Raw genomic sequence first — 12,883 nt, forward strand, 5'->3', positions numbered from 1 at the left:
TGGGTACACGCACTCTTCCCGAGAGGCCCAGTGGCCCTCCCGGAGGCCCACGTGGGAAAGCCGACCCCAGAAGGCCGGCGCAGGGAACCAACGGGCGCCTGGCTTCCTCTGAGGAAGGGAGGTGGAGGCCTGCAGGGCATCGCGACTCCCCGGCTTGCCCCGTGTCCACAGGATAGGCCAACAATTTCAGGCCCCCTGTTGGACCTGGCTGCCTGGGACCCCATGCTCTCTGACGCCTGTCTCTCCCTCCTCCCCCCAGTGCTCTCCCCAGACAGACAGCCAGCCAGAAGGAGGGACTTGACTCCCGGTTGACCAGCCAACGCAGCCTGGCCCTGGGCCACCCTCTAGTCCGGGACGACAGTCAGGATTTCCAAAGAAGCTGGCAGGATTCCGCGTGGGCTGTCTTCGCTCAGCGAAAACCCGCAGCCGGCAAAGAATCACCGAGCGAGGTGGAAGGGACAAAACACAGCCGCCCATGCGGGCTTCCCCGAAGGTGGCCTCCGTGGTGCGGAACCCAGCGTGTTCACCCGAGATGGGAGCAGGCTGGCAGTTTTTCGATTCCTCCTTTGGCCCAAGAGACTAATGGAGGCAACTCCAGGCAGGGTGGGGGCGGGGAAAGGGGTGACCGGCGTGTCTGGAGCCACACTGCCATCAAGCGGAAACCGTTTCTGAAAAGTTCAGGCAGCGGCGACTTGCCATCAGGAAGGCTTGGGGGTCAGCGAGGAGCTGCCTGGCGCACCGGTCTCGGCCTAAGCCAGGGCTGCCCCAAGGGCCGGTCCGCTCGGAGGCCCAGAGGGGAATGACGCCTGCCCGTGGGACCCGGCCGCGAGACAGCAACCACAGGGGAACCCTCCCCCGCCACACCCCCACCCCCACCCCCACCCCCACCCCCGCCCCAGCCCCACCCCCACCCGGGCCAGAGCTGACCGCCCAATCGGCCCGGGGGGGGGGCGGGCCTTGTCCGTCAGCCATCTTGGGGCGGGCCCGGCAGAAGCAAGTCACCGCTGTCTGCGGGGCCTGCCTAGGGCTTTTTCACGGGGCTCCCTTGTGCAGGAGCACCAGGGTGGGCTGCCCGGAGCCACGCGGGGCTCGGGATTCCTCTGTCCTCGCTGGCCATAAAGGAGCACAGTGGCGGCCCTGGAGGCTAGGCCCTTTTACGCGCGTCAACCCCAGGCCAGTTGGCATGGCAGCCATCAGAGTCGGCTTCTGGTTCTGAGTCAGCTCCTCAACTGTGGAGCCGGGGTGCCGGGGTGCCGGGCCCAGAGATGAGAACACGGCAAAGGAGCCGCCAGGAGTTCCTTCTCCGGGAGCACCCGCAGGACCGCCACACCCCCCGCACCCACAATCTCCTGGCATTCCCGGGCTTCCTCCGAGCACTTCTCCCCGAAGGGCGCCCTTTGGGAGTGCCGGATTCCGCTTGATGGCAGTATGGCTCCATAAATGTCACCCAGAACTCTTTCCCTGCCCCCATGCCACGTCCCTCCGCCCTTCCGTCGTGAAGAAAAAAAAAATCAAAAAGAAAGAAAGAAAGAAAAGAAACCAAAACCACAGTCAGAATACATTGCCAAAACCCATGACACAGAAGAGGAAATGGCCACTGCTCACTCTGCAGAGCCCTCAGGTAACCCCGGTCGGACACCTTGCCTCTCTGCTTCCTCCTTGCTTCCCCGGTTTTCCTTGGCTGCTGCTCTTCAAAGTAAAAGGAATGAAAAAATAATACATCCCCAGGCCGTGACTCCAAATCACCGTGTAAAGCCTAGGACCCCTCGGGGACAAGGCAGCGGCCCCAGGGCTGGCCTGCGATTCGCTTGTGGGAGGGCCTCAGCCTCCTCCCCAGGCCTTGAGCCTGGCTGGTGGGAAATGGGGAAGAGGCGTGGGAGCAGGGCCGAGAAAGCAGCCAGAAACGGTCAGCCCACCCTGCCGCCAGAGGCCCAGCTCCAGGAGTCTCCCCACGAGGGGCAGCCAAGCAATCCCACAAGGCCGGAGGTGGCCAGGCTGGGCTTGCTTTCACCCAAGGACGCGGAGAAGGCCACAAGGCATCCCTGAAATCAAATGGCCAAGGGGGTCCACCCATAGCTGCTTTGCCCAGAATACTCCAGCCACACAGCTGCTGCTTGGGCCTTCCTGTGAACACAGATGCCAGCTTTGATGATCACGCGGGGTTCACTACCGTCCGTCCGCTCCACAGCAACGCGGAGACCTAATTCATGGACCGCGGAATGGTTGCATTTCTGTCAGCAAATGCGTCAAGTCCTGGGTCCCTATGGTGCTCTCCTGCGTTTGCGTGAGTTTGTGCGTGTGTGTGCTGCGTGTGCTGTGTGTGGGAGCCAGCGTGCTCGGACGAGCACGGACGTGGCAGCAGCTTGTTGGCGACCCCGTTGTCTTGGAATGTAAGGGAGGATGAATGGGGACCTTGAACCTTCCCTTTTCTCCTCCTGGGGTGGGCCCGGGAAGCAAAGGACCCGGGGGACAGTTCGACGAGGTTCCGTCTGGCTCACACCTGGACGAAAAGAGAGCTTCCCTAGGGAGAAGAACGGCCAGGGAGACAATGCCCAGAGATATTCTGAAGCGGGTGGCTTCAGGTGGGAAGGACATTGAAACGTACGGTCATGGTGACCGGGGAAGGAGAAGAGAGAGAACCAACCCCCGAGGTTCGGGTCCCGGGGAATTGAGGGAAGGAGGGACGCCCCCTTGCCGCCTTTGTCCTGCAGCTTTGCCTCCGGGTAGTCAGAGTAGAGGAGGGACGGGCCCTCCTTAGAACCAACCCTCTTCCCGCTAAGGAAAGAGAGTGAAATGGGGAGAGGGCGCTAGAATGTGGTCACCGTCGGGAAACTCCCAGTGTTCTCGTGGACCGGGCCAGGGGCGGTGCGTGAATGGGCCGTAGCATGCGCAGGGCGTGACCGGGAGACACTGCCCACCTCTGGATGGAAGATCATGCCACCAAGCGGCCTCCCGTCAGCGGGTTTCCCTGCCAGAGCGGGGTCAAGGCTTTTGACGGGGCAGCCAGCTTGCGGGGCATGCCGAGGGTGAGAGCAGAGGCCGAACCGCTCCCTGAGTATGTCACCAGCCAACTCCAAAGGGCCAGAGAGCCCAGCAAGGGAGGAAAACAAAGGGTTGGGGGCCTGACCTGGAGACGCAAGGACGAGGCAGCTAAGGGACCGGAGTCCGGGGTCCCGTGGGGGCCTGGAACCACAATGGATGGCAATGAACGGAGGGTTGTAATAGGCAGGACGCTGGATACCCCTGCAGTCAACGCGGGTGCTGTCAGACGGCTGAGCAAACCCCGCCCCCACCGCCACAGACACCCATCCAGGAAGGAAAGGCCTGAAGTAAGGCAAGAGCCTCCGTGCCACCTGCAAAGTACGGTGGCCCGAGGGGACAGCTGGAAACCACCCGTGGCGCCTTTTAGCCTCACAGCCGAGGGAGGGCCCATCGGCCCAGACGAAGAACAGGCCGTTTAGGCAAGGGTTTGAATGATGCCCGGAGAACCCCCCCCCCCGTTTGCTTTCCGCGCTGTGCTGTAGTCCCCAGCTGGGAAGAAGGAAGGTTAATCCAGGGGGACCACAGGGAAGAAAAAAGGAGCAGGGAAGGGCAAGCCCTCGGCCCCCTCAGCCGTGCACGGAGATGCGGTGCCTGCATAGACAGGCGGGTGAAAATGTAAGCGTGTACCTCTGTGGGTGAGTACGCACGTAAGCAAGGGCGAATGTAGCTGAAGGTGTGCAGTGTCGGACCCCGCTGTCAAACACGGCGACCTCGGAAGCCGAGCTGGGATGCCGGCCCCTGCAGGCCCAATCCGTGCATTTCTCTCTCCCTGTATTTTCTCCAAGCAAGAGTTGGATTTGCCCTTAGTTCTTCCAACCGGGAGAAGCTCCACAGGAGAGGACATGTTCATCAGGACCTCGGTTTTTCTTGCGCAGCCAAGGGCTCTTCTCTCTGTGTCTCTCCGTCCGTCTGTCTTTTGTTTTCCCCTCGGGAGACTTGGGGGTTCCTATACGGCCCGGAACATGTTGGTGTGGAGCAAAGCGTGCCAAATTCAGTTCCGAGGGCCAACTCGAAGAGCCCTTCGGATTCCTGGGAGTGCTAATTGCCGGGACTAGTTGCGGTCTTACAGTTCTCCAACACGGAGCGAGGCTGTGCCTTCCCGAGCACAGTCTAGGCGCCTAGGATTACTTTTCAGAAGGGAAGAGGACGGCAAAGGCGGGAAAGGAAACATTTTGGGAATGGCAGAAAGCAGCCGACCCGAGGTACGGCGTGCAATCGGTGTGATTCTTAACATTCCCTCCAGAGGAATCTAAGGCTATCAGAGTTTTGCACGCGAATCTTCTCTAGGTACACGCCCTTACCCCTAGGTTTGGTCGGTAATTTGGCCTCCAAGATCCCATGCCCCGTCCCCGCCCGCCGAACATTCCGCAGGCAGCAAAGGTAGGTTGAGAAGCAGAGGGAAAGTGGCCTCCATACACTGCCCACAAGCCACGGCAGCCTCCCCAGCGTACGAACACAAAAGGGCCCCTGAAAGATTGAGGATGACCAAGGACGTGCCCCTGGTGTGGCACTGCAGACTGGCCTACCCATGCTGGTGGGCGGAACAACCCGACCCCATCCAGCGGCTAAACGTCTGCCGGAGTGGGTACACGCACTCTTCCCGAGAGGCCCAGTGGCCCTCCCGGAGGCCCACGTGGGAAAGCCGACCCCAGAAGGCCGGCGCAGGGAACCAACGGGCGCCTGGCTTCCTCTGAGGAAGGGAGGTGGAGGCCTGCAGGGCATCGCGACTCCCCGGCTTGCCCCGTGTCCACAGGATAGGCCAACAATTTCAGGCCCCCTGTTGGACCTGGCTGCCTGGGACCCCATGCTCTCTGACGCCTGTCTCTCCCTCCTCCCCCCAGTGCTCTCCCCAGACAGACAGCCAGCCAGAAGGAGGGACTTGACTCCCGGTTGACCAGCCAACGCAGCCTGGCCCTGGGCCACCCTCTAGTCCGGGACGACAGTCAGGATTTCCAAAGAAGCTGGCAGGATTCCGCGTGGGCTGTCTTCGCTCAGCGAAAACCCGCAGCCGGCAAAGAATCACCGAGCGAGGTGGAAGGGACAAAACACAGCCGCCCATGCGGGCTTCCCCGAAGGTGGCCTCCGTGGTGCGGAACCCAGCGTGTTCACCCGAGATGGGAGCAGGCTGGCAGTTTTTCGATTCCTCCTTTGGCCCAAGAGACTAATGGAGGCAACTCCAGGCAGGGTGGGGGCGGGGAAAGGGGTGACCGGCGTGTCTGGAGCCACACTGCCATCAAGCGGAAACCGTTTCTGAAAAGTTCAGGCAGCGGCGACTTGCCATCAGGAAGGCTTGGGGGTCAGCGAGGAGCTGCCTGGCGCACCGGTCTCGGCCTAAGCCAGGGCTGCCCCAAGGGCCGGTCCGCTCGGAGGCCCAGAGGGGAATGACGCCTGCCCGTGGGACCCGGCCGCGAGACAGCAACCACAGGGGAACCCTCCCCCGCCACACCCCCACCCCCACCCCCACCCCCACCCCCGCCCCAGCCCCACCCCCACCCGGGCCAGAGCTGACCGCCCAATCGGCCCGGGGGGGGGGCGGGCCTTGTCCGTCAGCCATCTTGGGGCGGGCCCGGCAGAAGCAAGTCACCGCTGTCTGCGGGGCCTGCCTAGGGCTTTTTCACGGGGCTCCCTTGTGCAGGAGCACCAGGGTGGGCTGCCCGGAGCCACGCGGGGCTCGGGATTCCTCTGTCCTCGCTGGCCATAAAGGAGCACAGTGGCGGCCCTGGAGGCTAGGCCCTTTTACGCGCGTCAGCCCCAGGCCAGTTGGCATGGCAGCCATCAGAGTCGGCTTCTGGTTCTGAGTCAGCTCCTCAACTGTGGAGCCGGGGTGCCGGGGTGCCGGGCCCAGAGATGAGAACACGGCAAAGGAGCCGCCAGGAGTTCCTTCTCCGGGAGCACCCGCAGGACCGCCACACCCCCCGCACCCACAATCTCCTGGCATTCCCGGGCTTCCTCCGAGCACTTCTCCCCGAAGGGCGCCCTTTGGTAGTGCCGGATTCCGCTTGATGGCAGTATGGCTCCATAAATGTCACCCAGAACTCTTTCCCTGCCCCCATGCCACGTCCCTCCGCCCTTCCGTCGTGAAGAAAAAAAAAATCAAAAAGAAAGAAAGAAAGAAAAGAAACCAAAACCACAGTCAGAATACATTGCCAAAACCCATGACACAGAAGAGGAAATGGCCACTGCTCACTCTGCAGAGCCCTCAGGTAACCCCGGTCGGACACCTTGCCTCTCTGCTTCCTCCTTGCTTCCCCGGTTTTCCTTGGCTGCTGCTCTTCAAAGTAAAAGGAATGAAAAAATAATACATCCCCAGGCCGTGACTCCAAATCACCGTGTAAAGCCTAGGACCCCTCGGGGACAAGGCAGCGGCCCCAGGGCTGGCCTGCGATTCGCTTGTGGGAGGGCCTCAGCCTCCTCCCCAGGCCTTGAGCCTGGCTGGTGGGAAATGGGGAAGAGGCGTGGGAGCAGGGCCGAGAAAGCAGCCAGAAACGGTCAGCCCACCCTGCCGCCAGAGGCCCAGCTCCAGGAGTCTCCCCACGAGGGGCAGCCAAGCAATCCCACAAGGCCGGAGGTGGCCAGGCTGGGCTTGCTTTCACCCAAGGACGCGGAGAAGGCCACAAGGCATCCCTGAAATCAAATGGCCAAGGGGGTCCACCCATAGCTGCTTTGCCCAGAATACTCCAGCCACACAGCTGCTGCTTGGGCCTTCCTGTGAACACAGATGCCAGCTTTGATGATCACGCGGGGTTCACTACCGTCCGTCCGCTCCACAGCAACGCGGAGACCTAATTCATGGACCGCGGAATGGTTGCATTTCTGTCAGCAAATGCGTCAAGTCCTGGGTCCCTATGGTGCTCTCCTGCGTTTGCGTGAGTTTGTGCGTGTGTGTGCTGCGTGTGCTGTGTGTGGGAGCCAGCGTGCTCGGACGAGCACGGACGTGGCAGCAGCTTGTTGGCGACCCCGTTGTCTTGGAATGTAAGGGAGGATGAATGGGGACCTTGAACCTTCCCTTTTCTCCTCCTGGGGTGGGCCCGGGAAGCAAAGGACCCGGGGGACAGTTCGACGAGGTTCCGTCTGGCTCACACCTGGACGAAAAGAGAGCTTCCCTAGGGAGAAGAACGGCCAGGGAGACAATGCCCAGAGATATTCTGAAGCGGGTGGCTTCAGGTGGGAAGGACATTGAAACGTACGGTCATGGTGACCGGGGAAGGAGAAGAGAGAGAACCAACCCCCGAGGTTCGGGTCCCGGGGAATTGAGGGAAGGAGGGACGCCCCCTTGCCGCCTTTGTCCTGCAGCTTTGCCTCCGGGTAGTCAGAGTAGAGGAGGGACGGGCCCTCCTTAGAACCAACCCTCTTCCCGCTAAGGAAAGAGAGTGAAATGGGGAGAGGGCGCTAGAATGTGGTCACCGTCGGGAAACTCCCAGTGTTCTCGTGGACCGGGCCAGGGGCGGTGCGTGAATGGGCCGTAGCATGCGCAGGGCGTGACCGGGAGACACTGCCCACCTCTGGATGGAAGATCATGCCACCAAGCGGCCTCCCGTCAGCGGGTTTCCCTGCCAGAGCGGGGTCAAGGCTTTTGACGGGGCAGCCAGCTTGCGGGGCATGCCGAGGGTGAGAGCAGAGGCCGAACCGCTCCCTGAGTATGTCACCAGCCAACTCCAAAGGGCCAGAGAGCCCAGCAAGGGAGGAAAACAAAGGGTTGGGGGCCTGACCTGGAGACGCAAGGACGAGGCAGCTAAGGGACCGGAGTCCGGGGTCCCGTGGGGGCCTGGAACCACAATGGATGGCAATGAACGGAGGGTTGTAATAGGCAGGACGCTGGATACCCCTGCAGTCAACGCGGGTGCTGTCAGACGGCTGAGCAAACCCCGCCCCCACCGCCACAGACACCCATCCAGGAAGGAAAGGCCTGAAGTAAGGCAAGAGCCTCCGTGCCACCTGCAAAGTACGGTGGCCCGAGGGGACAGCTGGAAACCACCCGTGGCGCCTTTTAGCCTCACAGCCGAGGGAGGGCCCATCGGCCCAGACGAAGAACAGGCCGTTTAGGCAAGGGTTTGAATGATGCCCGGAGAACCCCCCCCCCCCGTTTGCTTTCCGCGCTGTGCTGTAGTCCCCAGCTGGGAAGAAGGAAGGTTAATCCAGGGGGACCACAGGGAAGAAAAAAGGAGCAGGGAAGGGCAAGCCCTCGGCCCCCTCAGCCGTGCACGGAGATGCGGTGCCTGCATAGACAGGCGGGTGAAAATGTAAGCGTGTACCTCTGTGGGTGAGTACGCACGTAAGCAAGGGCGAATGTAGCTGAAGGTGTGCAGTGTCGGACCCCGCTGTCAAACACGGCGACCTCGGAAGCCGAGCTGGGATGCCGGCCCCTGCAGGCCCAATCCGTGCATTTCTCTCTCCCTGTATTTTCTCCAAGCAAGAGTTGGATTTGCCCTTAGTTCTTCCAACCGGGAGAAGCTCCACAGGAGAGGACATGTTCATCAGGACCTCGGTTTTTCTTGCGCAGCCAAGGGCTCTTCTCTCTGTGTCTCTCCGTCCGTCTGTCTTTTGTTTTCCCCTCGGGAGACTTGGGGGTTCCTATACGGCCCGGAACATGTTGGTGTGGAGCAAAGCGTGCCAAATTCAGTTCCGAGGGCCAACTCGAAGAGCCCTTCGGATTCCTGGGAGTGCTAATTGCCGGGACTAGTTGCGGTCTTACAGTTCTCCAACACGGAGCGAGGCTGTGCCTTCCCGAGCACAGTCTAGGCGCCTAGGATTACTTTTCAGAAGGGAAGAGGACGGGAAAGGCGGGAAAGGAAACATTTTGGGAATGGCAGAAAGCAGCCGTCCCGAGGTACGGCGTGCAATCGGTGTGATTCTTAACATTCCCTCCAGAGGAATCTAAGGCTATCAGAGTTTTGCACGCGAATCTTCTCTAGGTACACGCCCTTACCCCTAGGTTTGGTCGGTAATTTGGCCTCCAAGATCCCATGCCCCGTCCCCGCCCGCCGAACATTCCGCAGGCAGCAAAGGTAGGTTGAGAAGCAGAGGGAAAGTGGCCTCCATACACTGCCCACAAGCCACGGCAGCCTCCCCAGCGTACGAACACAAAAGGGCCCCTGAAAGATTGAGGATGACCAAGGACGTGCCCCTGGTGTGGCACTGCAGACTGGCCTACCCATGCTGGTGGGCGGAACAACCCCGACCCCATCCAGCGGCTAAACGTCTGCCGGAGTGGGTACACGCACTCTTCCCGAGAGGCCCAGTGGCCCTCCCGGAGGCCCACGTGGGAAAGCCGACCCCAGAAGGCCGGCGCAGGGAACCAACGGGCGCCTGGCTTCCTCTGAGGAAGGGAGGTGGAGGCCTGCAGGGCATCGCGACTCCCCGGCTTGCCCCGTGTCCACAGGATAGGCCAACAATTTCAGGCCCCCTGTTGGACCTGGCTGCCTGGGACCCCATGCTCTCTGACGCCTGTCTCTCCCTCCTCCCCCCAGTGCTCTCCCCAGACAGACAGCCAGCCAGAAGGAGGGACTTGACTCCCGGTTGACCAGCCAACGCAGCCTGGCCCTGGGCCACCCTCTAGTCCGGGACGACAGTCAGGATTTCCAAAGAAGCTGGCAGGATTCCGCGTGGGCTGTCTTCGCTCAGCGAAAACCCGCAGCCGGCAAAGAATCACCGAGCGAGGTGGAAGGGACAAAACACAGCCGCCCATGCGGGCTTCCCCGAAGGTGGCCTCCGTGGTGCGGAACCCAGCGTGTTCACCCGAGATGGGAGCAGGCTGGCAGTTTTTCGATTCCTCCTTTGGCCCAAGAGACTAATGGAGGCAACTCCAGGCAGGGTGGGGGCGGGGAAAGGGGTGACCGGCGTGTCTGGAGCCACACTGCCATCAAGCGGAAACCGTTTCTGAAAAGTTCAGGCAGCGGCGACTTGCCATCAGGAAGGCTTGGGGGTCAGCGAGGAGCTGCCTGGCGCACCGGTCTCGGCCTAAGCCAGGGCTGCCCCAAGGGCCGGTCCGCTCGGAGGCCCAGAGGGGAATGACGCCTGCCCGTGGGACCCGGCCGCGAGACAGCAACCACAGGGGAACCCTCCCCCGCCACACCCCCACCCCCACCCCCACCCCCACCCCCGCCCCAGCCCCACCCCCACCCGGGCCAGAGCTGACCGCCCAATCGGCCCGGGGGGGGGGCGGGCCTTGTCCGTCAGCCATCTTGGGGCGGGCCCGGCAGAAGCAAGTCACCGCTGTCTGCGGGGCCTGCCTAGGGCTTTTTCACGGGGCTCCCTTGTGCAGGAGCACCAGGGTGGGCTGCCCGGAGCCACGCGGGGCTCGGGATTCCTCTGTCCTCGCTGGCCATAAAGGAGCACAGTGGCGGCCCTGGAGGCTAGGCCCTTTTACGCGCGTCAACCCCAGGCCAGTTGGCATGGCAGCCATCAGAGTCGGCTTCTGGTTCTGAGTCAGCTCCTCAACTGTGGAGCCGGGGTGCCGGGGTGCCGGGCCCAGAGATGAGAACACGGCAAAGGAGCCGCCAGGAGTTCCTTCTCCGGGAGCACCCGCAGGACCGCCACACCCCCCGCACCCACAATCTCCTGGCATTCCCGGGCTTCCTCCGAGCACTTCTCCCCGAAGGGCGCCCTTTGGGAGTGCCGGATTCCGCTTGATGGCAGTATGGCTCCATAAATGTCACCCAGAACTCTTTCCCTGCCCCCATGCCACGTCCCTCCGCCCTTCCGTCGTGAAGAAAAAAAAAATCAAAAAGAAAGAAAGAAAGAAAAGAAACCAAAACCACAGTCAGAATACATTGCCAAAACCCATGACACAGAAGAGGAAATGGCCACTGCTCACTCTGCAGAGCCCTCAGGTAACCCCGGTCGGACACCTTGCCTCTCTGCTTCCTCCTTGCTTCCCCGGTTTTCCTTGGCTGCTGCTCTTCAAAGTAAAAGGAATGAAAAAATAATACATCCCCAGGCCGTGACTCCAAATCACCGTGTAAAGCCTAGGACCCCTCGGGGACAAGGCAGCGGCCCCAGGGCTGGCCTGCGATTCGCTTGTGGGAGGGCCTCAGCCTCCTCCCCAGGCCTTGAGCCTGGCTGGTGGGAAATGGGGAAGAGGCGTGGGAGCAGGGCCGAGAAAGCAGCCAGAAACGGTCAGCCCACCCTGCCGCCAGAGGCCCAGCTCCAGGAGTCTCCCCACGAGGGGCAGCCAAGCAATCCCACAAGGCCGGAGGTGGCCAGGCTGGGCTTGCTTTCACCCAAGGACGCGGAGAAGGCCACAAGGCATCCCTGAAATCAAATGGCCAAGGGGGTCCACCCATAGCTGCTTTGCCCAGAATACTCCAGCCACACAGCTGCTGCTTGGGCCTTCCTGTGAACACAGATGCCAGCTTTGATGATCACGCGGGGTTCACTACCGTCCGTCCGCTCCACAGCAACGCGGAGACCTAATTCATGGACCGCGGAATGGTTGCATTTCTGTCAGCAAATGCGTCAAGTCCTGGGTCCCTATGGTGCTCTCCTGCGTTTGCGTGAGTTTGTGCGTGTGTGTGCTGCGTGTGCTGTGTGTGGGAGCCAGCGTGCTCGGACGAGCACGGACGTGGCAGCAGCTTGTTGGCGACCCCGTTGTCTTGGAATGTAAGGGAGGATGAATGGGGACCTTGAACCTTCCCTTTTCTCCTCCTGGGGTGGGCCCGGGAAGCAAAGGACCCGGGGGACAGTTCGACGAGGTTCCGTCTGGCTCACACCTGGACGAAAAGAGAGCTTCCCTAGGGAGAAGAACGGCCAGGGAGACAATGCCCAGAGATATTCTGAAGCGGGTGGCTTCAGGTGGGAAGGACATTGAAACGTACGGTCATGGTGACCGGGGAAGGAGAAGAGAGAGAACCAACCCCCGAGGTTCGGGTCCCGGGGAATTGAGGGAAGGAGGGACGCCCCCTTGCCGCCTTTGTCCTGCAGCTTTGCCTCCGGGTAGTCAGAGTAGAGGAGGGACGGGCCCTCCTTAGAACCAACCCTCTTCCCGCTAAGGAAAGAGAGTGAAATGGGGAGAGGGCGCTAGAATGTGGTCACCGTCGGGAAACTCCCAGTGTTCTCGTGGACCGGGCCAGGGGCGGTGCGTGAATGGGCCGTAGCATGCGCAGGGCGTGACCGGGAGACACTGCCCACCTCTGGATGGAAGATCATGCCACCAAGCGGCCTCCCGTCAGCGGGTTTCCCTGCCAGAGCGGGGTCAAGGCTTTTGACGGGGCAGCCAGCTTGCGGGGCATGCCGAGGGTGAGAGCAGAGGCCGAACCGCTCCCTGAGTATGTCACCAGCCAACTCCAAAGGGCCAGAGAGCCCAGCAAGGGAGGAAAACAAAGGGTTGGGGGCCTGACCTGGAGACGCAAGGACGAGGCAGCTAAGGGACCGGAGTCCGGGGTCCCGTGGGGGCCTGGAACCACAATGGATGGCAATGAACGGAGGGTTGTAATAGGCAGGACGCTGGATACCCCTGCAGTCAACGCGGGTGCTGTCAGACGGCTGAGCAAACCCCGCCCCCACCGCCACAGACACCCATCCAGGAAGGAAAGGCCTGAAGTAAGGCAAGAGCCTCCGTGCCACCTGCAAAGTACGGTGGCCCGAGGGGACAGCTGGAAACCACCCGTGGCGCCTTTTAGCCTCACAGCCGAGGGAGGGCCCATCGGCCCAGACGAAGAACAGGCCGTTTAGGCAAGGGTTTGAATGATGCCCGGAGAACCCCCCCCCCCGTTTGCTTTCCGCGCTGTGCTGTAGTCCCCAGCTGGGAAGAAGGAAGGTTAATCCAGGGGGACCACAGGGAAGAAAAAAGGAGCAGGGAAGGGCAAGCCCTCGGCCCCCTCAGCCGTGCACGGAGATGCGGTGC

General features: G+C 61.8%; 2 protein-coding genes across 11 annotated transcripts in view; one reads left to right on the forward strand and one right to left on the reverse strand.

The window, feature by feature from the left end:
- NBDY (negative regulator of P-body association) overlaps positions 1-12,883 on the reverse strand; it is a 253,177-nt gene that overhangs the window by 122,391 nt on the left and 117,903 nt on the right. The gene's annotated exons all lie outside the window — the stretch shown is intronic.
- The window catches only part of SPIN3 (spindlin family member 3), a 114,844-nt gene that overhangs the window by 86,773 nt on the left and 15,188 nt on the right, over positions 1-12,883 (forward strand). Inside the window, exon 4 of one of the 7 annotated variants that reach the window (XM_049872630.1) lies at positions 9,510-9,568. The exons of 4 other annotated variants lie outside the window; for them this stretch is intronic. The gene's annotated coding sequence lies outside the window, so the exon portion shown is untranslated. Of the gene's footprint in view, positions 1-259; positions 319-4,883; positions 4,943-9,509; positions 9,569-12,883 lie in introns of those variants that run through there. 2 more of the 7 variants (XM_049872628.1, XM_049872627.1) reach the window with 2 other exon arrangements.

The sequence above is a fragment of the Elephas maximus genome, chromosome X (genome assembly GCF_024166365.1).
Source record: "Elephas maximus indicus isolate mEleMax1 chromosome X, mEleMax1 primary haplotype, whole genome shotgun sequence".
NCBI classification, from domain to species: Eukaryota; Metazoa; Chordata; class Mammalia; order Proboscidea; family Elephantidae; genus Elephas; species Elephas maximus.